Source organism: Hemitrygon akajei, unplaced genomic scaffold (genome assembly GCF_048418815.1).
Source record: "Hemitrygon akajei unplaced genomic scaffold, sHemAka1.3 Scf000054, whole genome shotgun sequence".
NCBI lineage: Eukaryota > Metazoa > Chordata > Chondrichthyes > Myliobatiformes > Dasyatidae > Hemitrygon > Hemitrygon akajei.
Genome location: NW_027331940.1, coordinates 2,661,996 through 2,680,535, shown reverse-complemented (window position 1 = coordinate 2,680,535; position 18,540 = coordinate 2,661,996).

Below are 18,540 nucleotides of genomic sequence, written 5' to 3'. Positions count from 1 at the left end.
CACGAACAGTACAGATTATCTAATCAAGAGCGTTCAATTAACTATGTTTGACTCTACGTACCCAGGATTAACTCAATATAAAGCTGACGTGCTGATTTTGATCTCTGCCCGGTTTGCAGCATTTAAAGACACTTTCCGGAGAAACGTCCCAATCAGCGGAGCGACTTCATATCTCGATCGAGTCCCCGCCATTAAAATTGCTCCTTCGTCTGATTCGGGATTTCTGGAAACATACTACGCAATCCGAATTGGTGTATCACTGATAAAGCGTTAAGTCAATGAGAAGTCGTTTCTAATCACTGAAACATCAGAAACGTCTCGAAATTCCTGCACCTGTCGTGCTGCTTTGTTTCCCGTAAAATTTTCCAGGGAAAAGTGGCCGAAAGGGTGGGGTTGCCGTATGTTCAGTTTAGTGATCCCCATTAGAATGTTTTAAACTTGATATGCAGCAAAATCCTGAATTCACTTCTACTTGCAGGTACCGGCAGAGTCTGATTACTGATTTAAAATTCAGACCTATTCCTTTGAGTATCTCGTTCCTGACGTGAGTAGTCTGTCTCTGACTGACAAAGTCGTGTCCCATGTTTGTATTGCTTAGGAAAATAATTCTGAAATGCCGAAGCTACTGGAAGATGCTGAGTCTCCCGCTGCGCTTTTTCTAATTCTACCTGCATGATCGGTTATGGTGCTTTCTAATGTCCCAGTGGGGTTACATGTCTTTTAGTGAAGACAGCACATTCAATGTTACACAATTAGAGCAAAGAATCGTTCAGTGGTGATGCAGCCGCGCTCTCTGAGTTTATCCGTAGGTGTAGTGTTTGGAATTAGGGATTGTCAGTGCGATTCCAATAAATGTAAAATCATTTCATTACAGTGTTTTCGGAGATTAAAACGGGCGGAAGATAAAACCTGAAGAATGTAGAAGAATAACTAATAGCAATGGAGATCTGATCTCATAACCGGCATTGTGGACAGAGGAAATGAGTTAAATCCAGATTTTCCGGAGTTGCTCGCTCTCCTGCAGTTCCGTTTCCAGCCCCTCGCTCTCCAATGCCATCTTTTAACCCCTTCACACATTTCCCCTATCGCGTGCTGCAGGATTGCTGACACAGTCGGCAACAACCACAAATATCAGTTGTAAAAGAACGGAATAAATTGCTTGTACATGCCAGTCGGCAGTGAGAGAGGTCTCGTTGTTGTTGCTCAGGAACAGGCCGGACGGTAGTTTTACAAACGTGAACCAAATGAAATGTACAACCACATGTCGCTACGCGTCTAACTTCCCAGACAAAGTGAGAGGAGGGACTTTATTCTGTTGATTTGTTTCTTCGAATTCAAATTTCCAGCAACGTTCTTAGGCTATGAAAGCATTCCCCATGCTCAATGCTGACTATATGACGGGAAGTCATTTCCACCATATTTCACGAATATCGCGGTCAGAGGCGATGTATAGATGTTTATATTCCGTGGAGTGAAGGTTTTAGAAGGAAGTTCGTACAACTGATGCACTTCTTGTCGAATTACAGGTTCCACACACAGAATTCTGGAGGAACTCAGCAGGCCAGTCAGTATCTATGGGAAAGAGTACAGTCGACGTTCTGGGCGGGAAGCTCTTGCTGGTCTGCTGAGGAATATCATATTGAACGGATGTGATAAAACGTGCCGGTCGCCTGTGATCACACTGGACGAAAGGTCATGCGTTACTCCACCTATTCCTGAAGGCGGCAGTCACGGGTCATTTATTATTATGAAGCTGCCTGGTTTTCATCTTAGATACTATCTTCAGTCGGACTAATGTGTGCCCGGCAATTTTGCTTCAGAAAGGTCAATCACAGTGTTATTTTTTTTATTATTTATGTTGACTTCTTATCTTGACAAACAAACGATAAACTTGCAACATAATTGCTAAGAGTGCTTGCTATCAGTGATACGGGTGATTTGGCGAGAGGGGTGAGATTATCCTTGGAAGACGGGAGGCTGTGATGGAATCTGCCGGGATGATATAGAAGTTTTGAAGAGCATCCAAATGCTAAGAACGTTGGCTTTCAGTTATATGGACGATTTGGAGAGTAGAACTTACAATAAATTATCCTTGGAAGAAAGAATATGTGGGGAATCTGCCGGGATGATAAGAGAATTTGGAAGGCAGAGTCAGAGTAGGTGTAAGGACTGTGGACGGTCGGTACCGGAAGAATACAGTGAATGTGTCTCGAAGAATCTGACCGGGAATCAAAACACATTCCACACAGAGGATGGAGATGCGGGGAAGGGGCTCAATTTGCATTCACTCGGACAATTGCGATATATTAGAACAAGGTTGTTAAAAATAATCGCTTCTTAGTAACACGGGGGAAACCTTCAGTGAAGCAGAAGATGCGTAAGCTAATGCAACGGGGCAGTTACTGACTCCCAAAAGCACCACAACTCCTCCTCTAACCTCTTCCAATCACCCAGCGCCTTCCGGACGGGCTGTACCCACATCACTCCACCAGAGACCATTCCCCCTCAGCTCGCCTGCTCATTAAACTCACCTCCCAATAAACACACGTCTCCCCCAATAACCTGTCCGAATGAGCCCAATCCTCCTACACAGAAACCCCCCGAGACCATTCCATCAGCACAGGCCCTTCGCATTGAAATCACCGACACCCTCCCCACACGTTTTACATACATCCAAAGACCACACACCACCTCACTGTACCCTCCTTCTGAATCTTCCTCTTCACCATCGACACCCGGCAATGTCTCTGATCCTCCCCGTCAGCTTGTGCCAGTGGGTGTTCCACCCTCAGACTAATGGGCAGGCTGAGAGGACGGACCCGGACCTGGAGCAAGCCCTTCTCTGCCTTTGTCCGGGAATCTGTCCTCTTGGAGTGACCATTTAATCCGGGCCGAGTTCGCCCACAATACCCTACAGCATTCACCGCCGGGTATGACCCCATTCGCATGTCGAATTGAGTTTCTGCCCGCTCAGTCTCCTGATCAGGAATTAGATGTCGGGGTCCCCACCGCCGAGTAATTTGTTCAAAGGTGTCTCAAGGACAAAGACTCAGAAAGGAAGTTCAGCCGGGCTGCGGGCCAAGGCCAACAGACACAGGCGGCTTGGCCCGTCTTTCAATATTGAATTAAAGATCGGCCACTCAAAATGGAATGGCGGAAACTAGCCCCTCCCTTTATCCGTCTCTCTAAAGTCTTGAGGGAAACTGCCCCGGCAACATACACATCACATCTTCCCCGTTCTCTAAAAATTCATCCCGCCCTACATGCATGGGGATTTAAACTTGTACGTTGTCCCTACTTGGCCCCGAATCGGAAGCCACACATGCCTCTCCCTCCGCCCCTCATCACTGGGGATCATTTCACTAGTATGGGAGGGATGTGGTCCGGAGGAACCAGGGATATTTTGGATCCTGTCCTTAATTCAGAATTCCAAAGGACATTCCGGACAGTACTGGGCCATCTGATGCCGGCCATGGTGGAATGGGATTTGCCGCACCCTCGGGTCGGCGGTAGAGTATTCTCAGCTCTCTGTTTTTTTCCCTTTGCTGTTTTTGTAATCCTCTGCTTAGTTGCTTCCTGAACTGCAGAGTTCCTCCAGCATTTTGTGTGTGTGCGTCTCTGTATTTGCAGCAACTGCAGAATCTCCTGTGTTTTATATCTGCCTTTGCAAGAGGATTGTACGTTGGCATTAGATACACTTTGATATTGAGTATATTGAGTATGTGAGCCGCTTTTTGCGTTAAAGCAGCTGCTGAGTTTTCTATACACAAAAAAAAACTGAGGTTTGGACATGGAACTGGCGCTTGCAGAAACTTTTAATGGCACCGTGATTACCCATAAAGCTCTACATTTAAAATTTCGCCTTCGCTGAAGCATCGATCATATGCGCAGGCGCGATGGTTGTGACGATGGCGAATTTCACGCATGCGCACAGTTCACAAAAAGGCCTCGGGGGCACGGCTGCTGGATCGGACGCAGGTAAGCGTTATCTGCGGGCGACTGTCCTAAACACCGACTGAGGGGCAACTGCTGTGAGTTTCCCACACCGTACCCCGCAATCCCGGGATAGCCCTGCTCACCTCTCTCTCTCTCAGCTCCGCAATCCGTACACGGGCCCCGGGGAGCTTCCGGCTGATGAGGGAATGGGAACCAATGGATCTCTCAGACAGAGCTGAGCTCCAGCTATCTAAATGCAAGGATTAGGAACTGGGAGAAAGGGAACCAAATCTTTTACATCACTAGCTGAGAAAATCACCTTTGTTACACTTCTAATCACAAACTCTGCAGATGCTGGAAATCCAAGCAACACACACAAAATTCTGGAGCTAATTCAGCATTAGTACTCTTTTCCATAGATGCTGCCTGGCCTGCTGAGTTCCTCCAGCATTTTGTGTGTGTGTTGCTTGTTCTACCTCCTCTTGTTCTCGACTTTTCTACCCGTGACGACATGTTTTGACCCATTCTCCCTGGGAAATTAATGATATCAAACACCTTTGCCCTTGGGCTACAAGTAGCTTTCACATCACAAATGTGCCAGACTCCAGTGAGACAGACTACTGCCCTTCCCTTCATATTCAGTGGCATTGCATTCACTGAGTTCACCGCCGTCAGTCATTGGGGGAGGGTTCAGAGAGAATATTTATGTACAATATGGAAACTGGTGTTACCTGTGTGTTGTGGAGATGCAAAAGCTGCTGGAGAATTTGCAGGTGGGAAGAAGTGGAGTGATATTTGGAAAATGTGACTTTTTTAAAGCATAATTTAGCAAGCGAACCACATATGGACAAAGTGCAAGCCTTCATTACCCATTACAGGCCTGCTACATAGGTTCTGTGAGAGTGCAGATGAACTGGATCGAACCCAGAGGAGATCCAATTTCTTACCTCTCTATATAAAATTCACTGTGCACATGTCACTGGGTAAAAGAATGCACAGTACATGATTTATGTGCACACTGGTCATTACAAATTAGAGGGGACATTGGTTGGAAGGTGGGGAGACATCCAGTGTCCCTGATGCCCTCACCTACAAGATGTGTGTCCAGTTGCACTTTAAGGAGTTGGAGCTCGAAATGGATGAATTCTGGATCATCCAGGGTTGGAGAGGGTGATGAATATGACATGTAGAGAGGTGAGTTACTCCCAAGGTGCAGGACACAGGAAACGGGATGAGAGTCAGGAAGAGGAATGAGGTTAAATAGCCATTGCAGAGTCCTCTCGTGCCCATCCCCCCAAAACAACAGGTGGACCATTTTAGAAGCTGTTGGGGGGGATTACCTGGCAGAGGAAAGTCAAAGGGGTGATAGGGGATTCGTTAGTTAGGGGAACACAACAAGAGGGGACTAATATCCTAGTGGTTAGAGTTGCTAGTGGTAGGGTGGGGGTGAGGGCTAATGTGGTTAAAATAAGTTGTAGGAGGGAATGGGAGCCAGAATGACAGAACAGATAGTGGAGAGGGTGAATTGAATTGAATTGTCTTTATTGCATCGATTCTCCCTATACATTACGTCTCCATCTAAATGTGCAATGTGTCATATATAGTCATTTATGATAAATAGTTTGTACATAAGATAGTTAATATAACATACAAATTCAACTGTATCAGCAGGAATTAATCAGTCTGATGGCCTGGTAGAAGATGATGTCCAGGAGCCTATTGGTCCTTTTGCTGTGGTACCATTTCCTGGATGGTAGCAGCAGGAACAGTTTGTGGTTGTGTTGAATTTAGTCCCCGATGTCCTTTGGGCCCTTTTTACACACCTGTCTCTGTAAATGTCCTGAATAGAGGGAAGTTCGCATCTACAGATGTGCTGGGCTGTCCGCACCACTCTCTGCAGTTTCCTGCAATTAAGGGAAGTACAGTTCCCATACCAGGCGGTGATGCAGCCAGTCAGGGTGCTCTCAATTGTGTTCCAGTAGAAAGTTCATAGTATTTGGGACCCCAACCCAAACTTCTTCAGCTGTCTGTGGTGAAAGAGGTGCTGTTGTGCTTTTTTCACAACACAGCTGGTACGTTCACACGAGGAAATCTGCAGATGCTGGAAATTCAAGCAACACACACAAAATGCTGGTGGAACACAGAAGGCCAGGTAGCATGTATAGGAAGAAGCTCTGTCGACGTTTCTGCTCAAGACCCTTCATCAGGGCACCATGTGATATCCTCGGTGGTGTTTATGCCAAGGAACTTAAAGCTACTCACCTTCTTAACCACAGATTGATTAATGTCAATAGGGGTTAGGCTGTCTCCATTCTTCCTATAGTCCACAATCAGCTCCTTTGTTTTTGTGTGACAACGAGGGAGAGTTTGTTTTCTTGGCACCAGTCAGATGTTGTTCAGACCTCAGACAGAGTCAGCAATGAAATGGTTGAGCATGTTGCGATGAATGTGCTGAGCTGTGTATATCACAATGCAAGAAGCATCGTAGGAAAGGCAGATTAGCTCAGGACAGGGAATTATGATATTGTAGCCATTATTAGGACTTGTTTACACCCAACAGTCTGAGGGATTTAGAGGAACAAAGTCGTAGATAGATTGTAGACCATGTCAATAAACGTAGGTTGATTCAGTAAGTGATATTAACTTTACATATATTGACAGGGACTCCCATACTGTAAAAGGACTAGATGGGGTAATGTTTGTCAAAAGTGCCTTTAATCAGTACGTAAAATTCCCAACTTAGAAGTGTGCAATAAGCTGTTAGGAACTGATCCAAGGCTCGTGACAGAATTTAGTGATCATAGTGCCATGAGATTCAAAATAGAGATGGAAAAAGAGAGGTCTGGGCCGCAGGTTGAGATTCTAAATTGGAGAACGGTCAATTTTGATGGTATCAGAAAGGATCTAACAAGTGTGGTTTGGGACAGGCTGTTCCCTGGCAACAGAGTACTTGTAAGTGGGAGGCCTTCAGAAGTGAAATTTTGAGGGTGTAGAGTTTGTATGTGCCTGCCAAAACAAAAGTTGAGTGATAACTGGTGCAGGGAACCTTGGTTTTCAAGAGATATCGAGGCCCCAGATATTTTGTTCCTCTAAATCCCTCAGACTGTTGGGAGCTACCAAGACCCATTAATGACTACAATATCAGGGTTCCACGCACTGAGCTCATCTGAGTTTTTTTAGTTGTCTGCTGTTGGTTTCTACAAGTTTTTGCTGTATTATGTGCCCTCTCTCTGGCTTTATGCTGGCTTTGGCATCTCATTTTAGCTACGTTTGTGTCCTCCTGTCTTTCTAATATTTCCACTTCTGTGGAATCACTCAGCTCCCAAATTGCTCCCAGAAACTTCAGCCATTGTTGCTCCGTTGTCACTCCTATCTTTCCCTTCCAAACAAGTTTGGCCAGCTTCTCTGTCATAGAAACATGGAGAAGTTCAGTACGGAAATGGGCTAATTAGCCCATCTAGTCAATGCTGAAAAAACATTTCAGCTGTCTAATGCAACTACCTGCACTGGGACCATCGCCCTCCATACCCCTACCATCCAGGCTCCCATCCAAACTTCTTTAAATGGTAAAACCGAGCTCATATTCACCACTTGTGCTGGCATCTCATTCCACACTCTCACAACCATTTCAGTAAACAGCTTTTCCACATGTTCCCATTAAATATTCACCTTCCACACTTACCCATGACCTCTGGTTGTAGTCCCACTGATCCTCCGTGGAAAAAGCTGCTTGCATTTAACCTATCTATAGTCTCATAATTTTGTATACTTCTAACAAATCCTCAATCCAATGTATAATTTCCTTCTTTATGTTTAGAGCCTTTTTTAGATGTATAAAAAGATGAGGGGCATTGAGTGTGTGGATAGCCAGAGGTTTTTTCCCAGGTTTGAAATGGCTAACACAAGGGGGCATAGTTTTATGGTGCTTGGAAATAGATACTGAGGGATGTCAGGGGTAAGATTTTTACACAGAGAGTGGTGCGTGCGTGGAATGCACTGCCAGCTGCGGTGGTCCAGACAGATACAATGGGGTCTTTTAACAGCCTCTTAGATAGGTACATGGAGCTTAGATAAACAGAGGGCTGTGTGCTAGAGAAATTCTAGGCAGTTACTAGAGTAGGTTACATGGTTGGCACAACATTTTAGGCTGAATGGTCTGGAATATGCTGTAGATTTCTATCTTCTATTTTGAACAGTGAAGTAACTACTCTTCTTTAAACTGTATAGGGTCCATGATTTCAATGCCACTTTTCCACCCTCCCATGGACTCTTTGATCATCTCCTGAGTAAACAGAGATGGAAAAATATTTCAGAATTAAGATATCCACCATCTGCTTTGGTTCCACACGTGGATTGCCATTCCGGTCTTCCAGAGGACCAACTTTGTGCCTTGCAATCCTTTTGCTCTTAATCTATCTCTAGAATCTCAGAGAATTATCCTTCATCGTTTCTGCGACAGCAACCTCATGCCTTCTTTTAGCCATACTGGTTTATTTCTTATGTGTTCTCTTGCATTTCTTATACTCCATAAGATTCTGCCTGCCTCTCCCTTTGCCATAAAGCAGACTGTCCCAATCCACAGTTGCCAGATCCTAGTATCTTAATTCCAGGTGTTGATCCATGCCCTGAACACATCTGCCTTTCCTATGCTGCTCCTTGTATTGAAATATACAGGGCTCAGCATATTCACTGCATCATGCTCAACTTTTTCATTCCTGACTTTGAGGACTGAACAACAACTATCTCCACAAACACTCCACTCTCTGTTCAGTTATTCAGGCTCCCATTCCCCCTGTAACTTTCGTTTAACCCCCCCCCCCACCTTACCACCACCTCCCAGCATGCAGCTCTATCACCCCTTTGGCTTTCCTCTCCCAGATCAATAAAAAGGAGGTGCATACCAGGTACAGGCAGATGGGAACAAATGGGGTACTTATTAAATACAGGAAATTCAAGTGAACACTGATGAAAGAAATATAAGAAGGCATGAGGTTGCCCCAGCAGACAAGGTGAAGGAGAATCATCAGGGATTCTGCAGATATGTTCAGAGCAATAAAGATTACATGGGAAAAAAATTAATTCTCTGCAAGATCAGAATGCTAATCCATATGAGGAGACAAAATAGATGGGGAGATTTCTTCTGCATCTGTATTTACTCAGGAGATGGACACAGAGTTTATAGAAGTGAGGCAAAGCCGCATCAACTTCATGGACCTGGCGCAGATGAAAGAGTTGGAGGTGTTTGCTGCCTTAAGGCAAATTAGTGTGGATCAATCCCCAGGGCCTGACAAGTTGTTCCCCGAGACCCTGTGGAAGGCAAGTGCAGAAATTGTGGGGGCCTTAGCACAGATATTTAAATCATCCTTAGTGACAGGTGAGTTACTGGAGGATTGGAGGACAGCTGATGTTGTTCCGCTGTTCAAGGAAGGCTCTAAATATAAACTAGGAAATTGTACATTAGTGAGCTTGACTTCAGTAGTGAGAAAGCTATTGGAACGTATGTGCAGGAACCGGATAAAAGTATTTGGATAGATGTGGACGGATTAAGGATAGGCAGCATGGCTTTGTGCATGGTAGGTCCTGTCCAACCAGTCTTATAGAGTCTCTCGAGGAAGTTATCCGGAAAGTGGATGAAGGCAAGTCAGTGGATGTTGTCTACATGGACATTAGCAAGGCACTTGACAAAGTCTCATAAGGGAAGTTGGTCAAGAAGGTTCAGTCATTCAGCAGTCAAGATGAGACAGTAAATTGGATGATGAAACCTTGGCAACTCAAGTCATCTCACCTGAAATGTTGTCCTACACCCACTGATGGATTTTGTAAATCTTTTCACAGGTTAAAAACGAGAAGGAATTTGTCTCCAGGAATCTCAAACACAGCACACCAGTTTTGCCGTCTCTGTCTAGAGGTTTAAGAAATGGAGCAAGGGATTCAATCGACCATCCTTCCTGTTCAGACTGTGGGGAAGGATTCACTCGGGCAATTGACCAACTGGCACGCCCATCATTTTACACAGGAGAAAGGCCATTCACCTGCTCAGACAGTGGGAATGGATTCACTCGGTCATCTCAACTGAAGGTAAGTTCACACTGGGCAAGGCCATTCACCTGTTCTGTGTGTGAGAAAGGATTCAGTCAGTCTTCCCACCTGTGGACACACCAGTCAGTTCACACCGGGCAGAGGCTGGTCATCTGTTGAATTTCTGGGAAAGGATTCACTCATTCATCTGACCTAATGGCTCACCAGCGAGTTCACACTGGGGAGAAGCCGTTCACTTGCTCAGTCTGTGGAAAGGGATTCACTCATTCATCCCAACTACAGAGTCACCAGCGAGTTCACACTGGGGAGAAGCTGTTCACCTGCTCAGAATGTGGGAAGGGATTCTCACTGGCATCTCACCTACAGAGAGACCAATCAGTTCACACTGGAGAGAGGCCGTTCACCTGCTCAGTCTGTGGGAAGGGATTCACTGAGTCATCCAATATACAGAGACATCACCGAGTTTACACTGGGGCGAGACCATTCAACTGCTCAGTCTGTGGGAAAAGATTCACTCAGTCATCCACTCTTCAATGTCATCAGGGAGTTCACACTGGGTAGAAGACGATCACCTGCAAAGAATGTGGGAAGGGAATTAATTGGTTATCCTAACTACAGAGTCATCAGCGAGATCACACTGGAGAGAGGCCATTCATCTGCTCAGAATGTGGGAAAAGATTCACTCAGTTGCCCCAACTACTGGCACACCAGTCAGTTCACACTGGGGAGTGGCCATTGTTATGATTCCCTAGGTTTCGTTTGCCGTGGACTGTCATTTTAAGAGAGAGAGAGATTAAGAAGGCGAATCAGTCTGACTTGCAGCTTGTTTACATCGCTCTCAGCTTGTTTAGTTTTAACCAAGGACACAGACACTCAGAGTCAGACGGAGATGAAGGAAGAAAAATGGAAGGATCAAAACCAGGGAACTCGTGGCCAAGGGTCACTTATTGCAACTTTCCTATGCCCACAAGGGTGGGTTAATGATCGATTCAGCGTACATCAATTGTGTGGATGTCACCTCGTTTGATCCATAGGAGTGGATCTGATTTAGGGTATCCTATGAAGACCACTGATGTGTTAACCCTTGCATGGGTGTGGTGTAGTAATTCAATTGAAGATGTTACCCCTTGTGACAAGTCACTTTCGGTGATAATTCGTATGTGGATTTGAAACGAAGACGGATAAAATCTACAGCAACTGTTGTCTCGTTTTACCACAATGAAACCTGTGGAATTCGACATAATTGCCTTCTATCAACATTTACACTGGATTACAAATATCTCTCTCATCACCTGCTCCATGGTTGAACTGAGCTTTTATACTTTGCCATCTCAAGACTCCAAGCCGTGTTTCTCCCGAGCTCAATTGTTTTGGAGTTATATTTATATACACACATAACAATATATCTTTTGTTTATCTTACTTGTTACTATATTATAAGTAGATTCTAATAAAGATAGTTTTAACTTCAAAAAACAGACTCCAGGTGTAGTCTATTGCTGATGGTTCAATTCTAAAGCGTTATGATTCATAACAAAATTGGGCCTGCGTCCGAGATATTAACAGTTTTGGGGGCATTGTCATTAATTATTGACTTCATTGAGAAGTCCCTTTGATTAATTTGTGTGTGGAAAATCAGCAGCAATGGATGTTGATAGATGTCAGGAAGCGCCAGCCTCTGAGGCATTAGTGGACGCCAGAAGGATTGAGTTGTTGAGTATTGCTAGATGGTTAAAACTTGCTAAGGTGAAATCGACAATAAGGACGGCACAGATGCAGAGGATAATAGCTGAACATTATGTATCTGAGGGTGTGTTTAAAGTCGAGGAGTTGGAGGTGTTTCCTGAAAGTAAACCTCGTGAGCTTGTGCTCCAGTACAAGTGAGAAAAATTAAATATAAAGGCTGCGGAAGGCAGGGGCAGTTTGAGGCTAGGGAGGCAGAAAAACAGATGGGCGAAGCAGAAAGGCAGAGGCTGTTTGAGCTGGAAAAGATAGAGAGATTGCAGCAAAGGGGTCTAGCGTTAGACTCTAGTGATAAGTTTAAGGCCAGTCGGGAAGTTAAATTGGTACCTCCATTTGACGAGGCAGAGGTTGATATATACTTACAGCATTTTGAGAAGGTTGCTGAAAGTTTAAAGTTGCCAAAAGATGGTTGGCCTTTTCTCTTACGAAGTGTAATTAAGGGGAAGGCTCAGCAAGCCTATTCCGCTTTGACAGTTGATGAAGCAGCTGATTATGACATAGTGAAACAGTCTGTTCTCAAAGCTTACGAGTTCTTCCCAGAATCATACAGGCAAAAGTTTGGAAATTTGAAGAAATCTGTGAAACAGACTTATATGGAACTTCCTTATGAGAAGTTTGTGTGTTTTGACCGCCGGTGCACATGTAAAAATATAAATGATGATTGTAACAGCTTGAAAGTGTTACTTTTAATTGAAGAATTCAAAAGGTGCATTCCTGATGACATAAAGACCTATTTAGATGAATAGGATGCTGCCACTTTGCAGGAGTCTGATAGAATAGCAAATGAGTTTGTTTTTACTCATAAGGTTAAGATTATCCCGAATAAGAGCTTCCAAAAGAGTAGCAGGGATCACCAGGGTAAACCAGAAATTAAAGCTGGGACTAGTGACAAGAGTAAGGATGAAGGGAAGCAGTTGAAGGAGAAATATTCTGGTCTCACTTGTTACTATTGTAAGAAAGCTGGTTATATTACGGCTAATTGTTCCATCCTGAAGAAGAAAAAGGAGAAGGATTCATTCCCAAATGCCTGTGTTCAGTATGTTGAAGCACCTATCAACCCACAGGGTTCTGAACATTCTGTTTCAGGCTCAGTTAAGGTCTGAGAGGTCTGACCGAGTTAAGAAGGGATTCGATCATTTTATGTCAGATGGGTTTGTATTAGTAAAGGAAGGGTCATCCCCGGTACCAGTGAAAATTCTTTGAGTTACTGGGGCTTCTCAGTCACTTATATCAGACAGCGTTCTAAAGTTTGGTGATGAGACTAACACTGGTGAGGTAAATATTATTAAAGTTATTGGGGGCGGCATGGTTTCCGTGCCATTGCACAAGGTAACTTTACTGTCAGGGTTGGTTTCAGGACCTGTTAAGATCGGAGTATGCTCCAGTTTACCAGAGGAAGATGTTACTTTGCTGTTAGTGAATGACATGTCAAATGGTAAAGTTGTTCCTGCAGTGCAGTTAACAACTGACCCAACCACTGACGACCCACAGATGGATTTTAACATTTATCCTTCCTGCGCAGGAACTCGAAGTATGGCTAAAACGTCTGCCGATGCAGACGAGTTTATCGCAGAACAGAACCAAGACCCTGAGTTTGAAGTTTTAAAAGAAACAGCTTTCCCAGATGATGAGATTAAGAAAGTGCCAGTAGGGTATTATCACAAGGATGGAGTGATAATGAGGAAGTGGAGGCCACCTGCTATACCAGCGAGTGACGCATGGGCAATTGTTCACCAAGGTGTAGTTCCTAAAGTTTATAGGACTGAAATTTTAACTTTGGCCCACAGTCTGCCCTCAGGTGGCCATTTTGGAGTGAATAAAACTGTAAGGATTATGTAATAATTCTGCTGGCCTAATCTGAGGAAAGATGTTGTGACCTTTTGCAGAACCTGTCACATTGGTCAAGTTGTCGGTAAACCTAATCAGGTCTCCACAGTGCACCACTGCAGTCTATATATAACTGCATTTGGTGAACCCTTTTCAAAATTTATAGTGGATTGTGTTGGCCCATTGCCAAAGACTAAAGCTGGCCATCAGTATCTGCTAACTATTATGTGTACTGCATTCAGATTCCCAGAGGCAATACCTCTCAGAAATATTAAAGCTAAAACTGTGGCGAAGGCTCTTACCAAGTTTTTTTTTTACTTTATTTGATTTGCCTATAGAAATCCAGTCTGATCAAGGAAGCAATTTTACATCTAGATTATTCCAACAGGTATTTTATGTCAGTACATCGTCTAAGCAAATTACCTCGTCTGCGTAACATCCAGAATTATGATGGGTTCTAGAAAGATTTCATTCTACCCTCAAAACAATGATTAAGACATAATGTGTTCCACACTGTCTGTCTCTCTCACTCCGTGCCTTGGAAAGGCTTGAAAAATACATCATCGAACGCACGCACGCACACGCCAAAAAAAGACATACTGTGTTGAAAATGGAAAACACTGAGATGAAGGAATATATTTGCTTTTGTTCGCAGTAAGAGAGTTGGTACAGGAATCACTGGGCTTTAGTCCATTTGAATTTGTATTTGGTCATAGAGTGAGGGGAACTTTGACCTTGTTAAAGGAATAGTGAATTGATGGGAATGTGCATGTTAACTTGTTAGACTAAGTTTTGAAGTTCAACAATGAACTACTCCAGGCCTGTAGTCTAGCGAGACAAAACTTAAAGATTTCTCAAAACAAAATGAAGTGTTGGTTTGATAAGTGGGCTTGCGAAAGAAAATACCAGGTGGGGGATAAGGTGCTTACCTTATCTCCAATGCTGACAAATCCACTTCAGGCAAAACTCAATGGACCCTGTGAAATAGTCTCTCAAAATAATATTGAATTATGTTATCAAAACACCCGACTGATGTAATCTAACACAGGTGGTACAGATAAATATAATAAAGCCTTATTTTGACAAGCAGGCACCATCTGTGAGTGTTGTTGGCAAAACATATGAATATGGCAACCCTGAGAATGAAGCAATTGATTTGTCTGAGACTTTTCACAAGCCAAACATGGTCCCAGTTAGGCTAATGAACTCGGTTGTTCTAGAAAACATTGATAACAAGTTGGCTCATCTGCAGCCAAAGCAACAACAACAGCTGAAGGAATTAATTCTGAAGTTTAAAGATTTATTTCCTGATATTCCCAAGCAAACCACGGTCGCAGAACATGATGTAGATATTGGTTAAACCGATTAAACAACACCCATATCGTATGAACGTAGAAAAGTGTAAACAGGCTGAGCAAGAAATTGAAAATATGCAGGAAAATGGTATTATTAGCCCTTCAGCATCAGATTGGAGTCACCCTGCATTATTGTGCCCAAACCTGATGGTAGTGTTAGATTTTGCACCGACTATAGGAAGCCAAATACAGTAACAAAAACAGATGCCTATTCTATCCCGAGGATAGATGATTGCATCAATAAGGTTGGAAAAGCTGAATTTCTTACAAAGATTGATCTGTTTACAGGGTATTGGTGTGTTCCATTGACAGACAGAGGCAGAAAAAATTCTGCATCTGTGATACCATCTGGGTTGTATGAATACAATGTTTTGCTGTTTGGAATGAAAACTGGTCCAGGAACATTCTGGAAAATGAATGATTCTGTAATTCGAGGGTTGGAACACACAGATGCCTATATCGACGACTTAGTCACAGGGAGTGACACTTGGGAAGAGCATATCTCTGCAGTATAAAAGCTGTTTGACAGGTTTTCCCAGGCCAGCCTTACAGTTAACTTAGCTAAGAGTGAATTTGGCCATGCCATTCTGACCTGTCTTGGTCAATGCAAGTTGGCTCCCGTTCGGGCAAAAGTCCAGGCAATTTCTTAAATTCCTATTCTGACTGCTAAAAACGCTCTTAGAAGGTTTCTGGGAATGGATGGATATTATCGAAAGTTCTGTAGGAACTTTGCTGCTATCGCTCTTCCTCTGACTAACCTGAAGAAGGGTGAAAAGATTGTTTGGACCGAGCCTTGACAGGAGATCTGACAGGAAGTCCAGGATTCAGCTACACAAGGCAGGGTGAAGGCCGAGGTCTCTGAGCTCCTTGTCGATACTTCACGCCTTTGTATGGCTACTGCTCCGCCCATGACTGCAAGGAACTGCAAAGAACTTTGGAGAGCAGAGAACATCAGAGAAACAAGCCTCCACTCCATAGACTCTCCCTACACTTCCCCTCCCTCGGAAAAGCAGGCCATATACACAAAAAAACCTCATAACCTGGACATTCTTGCTGCAAACCCGCTCCCACATTGGCGGAGTGATACAAAAGCTTTAAAATGCATAACACCAGGCTGAAGGACGGCTTCCTGTCTGCAGTTATAAGCCAAATGAATGATAAAATGGACTCGACCTCACAATGTAACTCTACGTGACCCTGCAACATATGTCTATCTGCACTGCACTTTCTCTGCAGCCATAATGCTTTGTTAGTTATTTTTGTTGTATATCAGCTCAATGTACCATCGTAATGTATCGATCTGTGTGGATGGTACATCAGGCAAGATTTTCACTGTAGCTCAGTATGTGATGATAATAAACAAATTCCCCATTTTAATTGTGTGGAAATATTAGACAGACTGAGCTTCTGCTCTGGAACCACAGAAGGAAACTGAACTGTTGTCATTTCTGTGGAAAGCAAATATATGGAAAATGCTTCAATCTCACATTACGATCTGCGGTAACTGGGATCAGTTGACCGGTGGTTGGTCTCCCATATCAATATCAGAATCAGGTTTAATAACACCGGCATATGCCAGGAAATTCGTTGTTAATTGTTAATTCTTAACAAAAGATTTTAACAACTGTGATTTAAAATAAGAATATATATAGTACAAAAGTAGAAAAAATAAAAATGTAATAAACCTTTTTAATTGTGTGGAACTATTTGTCTGACTGGGTTGTTGCTTTGGAAATTCTGAAGTGAAGCTGAATTAAACTTTACCCATTTATGAGAAGCTCAGATAAATACAAATGGCTAAATTCTCACATAAATGGGTCATACACCCAGAAACGTTGGCAGCACTTCAGCAAGTCGAAACAGTGAATGAAACATGCAGAAAATATTGGAGGAAAAAAAAACATTGTCCACCCACAACGAGAGGACGTGACAGATCCGGATCTCACTGCCTTGTCTGAACGGGGAAAGATGAAGCTACACGTACACGTAGAGCAGTGACCCGCAGATGCTGCAGATCTGCAGAAAAACGTGGAGAGCAAACGGGATCAGGTGACGGGTGGAGGGTCTCCCACCTGAACCGGTGACTCTGCTCCTCTCCCCTCACACACTGCCCGACCCATCCGCCGCATTCCCCACATTATTCCATATTTATACCAGATACATGTCTACTCTTCCACACCATATCTACACCGATCCCTTTCCCTCCACCCCCAGGTCACAGAGTCACGGGCTCGATTCCCATCATTGTCCGACACATTATTTAAGCCCAAACAGGAAGTGTTCATGTTTCATTTAAATCAGTTCTGTGTTTATAAACACTAATTTCTATTCACATTCCTCCTGCCTCACTGGACAGGAACACTGAAACATCAAGTGAGAAACAGCAGGAGGTGGCCATTCGGCCCCTCTAACCATCAACAAGATGGCGGCTGCTCCCCCATCTCAGCCACGTTTCTGTCCGATCCTCATTTCCTCGATCCCTTCGGTCTCCACACATCTGCCGGCCTCTTTTCTATGTGAGGATGATCACTGAGTCCTCACCGCCCTCTGTAGAGGGGATTTACAGATATTCACCACCCTCGGAATGGAGACTTTTCCCCTCATCACAGTCCCCGACAGTCCACCCCCTTTTTCAGAGACTGGGATCCCTGGTTCAACCAGTAATGATATTGTGCATTTCAATGTGTTCACCTCTGAGTCCCCGATTCTCTAAATGACATTTAGAGTTATCACATTTGATCTTTCTTCAAGTTATGACCCCACCACACCAGGGATCAGTCAGGTGAATATTCATTGCACTCTCTATAACAAATACTCTCTAACCTCTTTTTTCATCCTCTATGGAATTCATTTCCATTTTCTGCAGCCCCGTGTTGCCCCAACTACTCACCTCCCACCCTTGTCACTATTTTCACCTTCCACCTCCCCCATCACCTGGATCCACCTCTCACTCCCCAGCTCCTGCCCCATCCCCACCCCTCACCTTTTTTCTCTGACGATTTCCCGTCCACACTCAGTCCAGAGGGAGGGTCTAGGCCCGAAATGTTGACGGTCCATTTCCCTCCACAGATGCTGCCCGGCCCACTGAGTTCCTCCGGCAGTTTGTACTTTGGTCTGTGTAACCCGTGATAGTATGCGGAGAGGGATTTTACTCCATATTGCAGGGTTAGGGTTAGGGTTATTGGACTTTTCGGTGAGAAAACAACATTAATCACGGGTTTCATCACTGAATCCAGTGTTGTGAGATGTAAAGTCCCCTGTTATGTGTCCGGCTGTGCCGTGTTGTTGGTGGAGTGGGTAGCGTGGTGTTTGTCTCGATTCGGGTCACAACACCAGAATTGACAGCGGGGTCCACACACAGTGTATTAGTCAACTGAAAACCTCTCGTCCCTGCAGTCTTTGTCCAAGATGGTGGTGGACTTTTGGAGATCTAGGCCTCATATGGAGCCAGTGATCATTAATGGAGAATGTGTGGAGCAGGTTAAGACCTACAAGTATCTGGGAGTACAGTTAGACGAGAAGCTAGACTGGACTGCCAACACAGATGCCTTGTGCAGGAAGGCACAGAGTCGACTGTACTTCCTTAGAAGGTTGGCGTCATTCAATGTCTGTAATGAGATGCTGAAGATGTTCTATAGGTC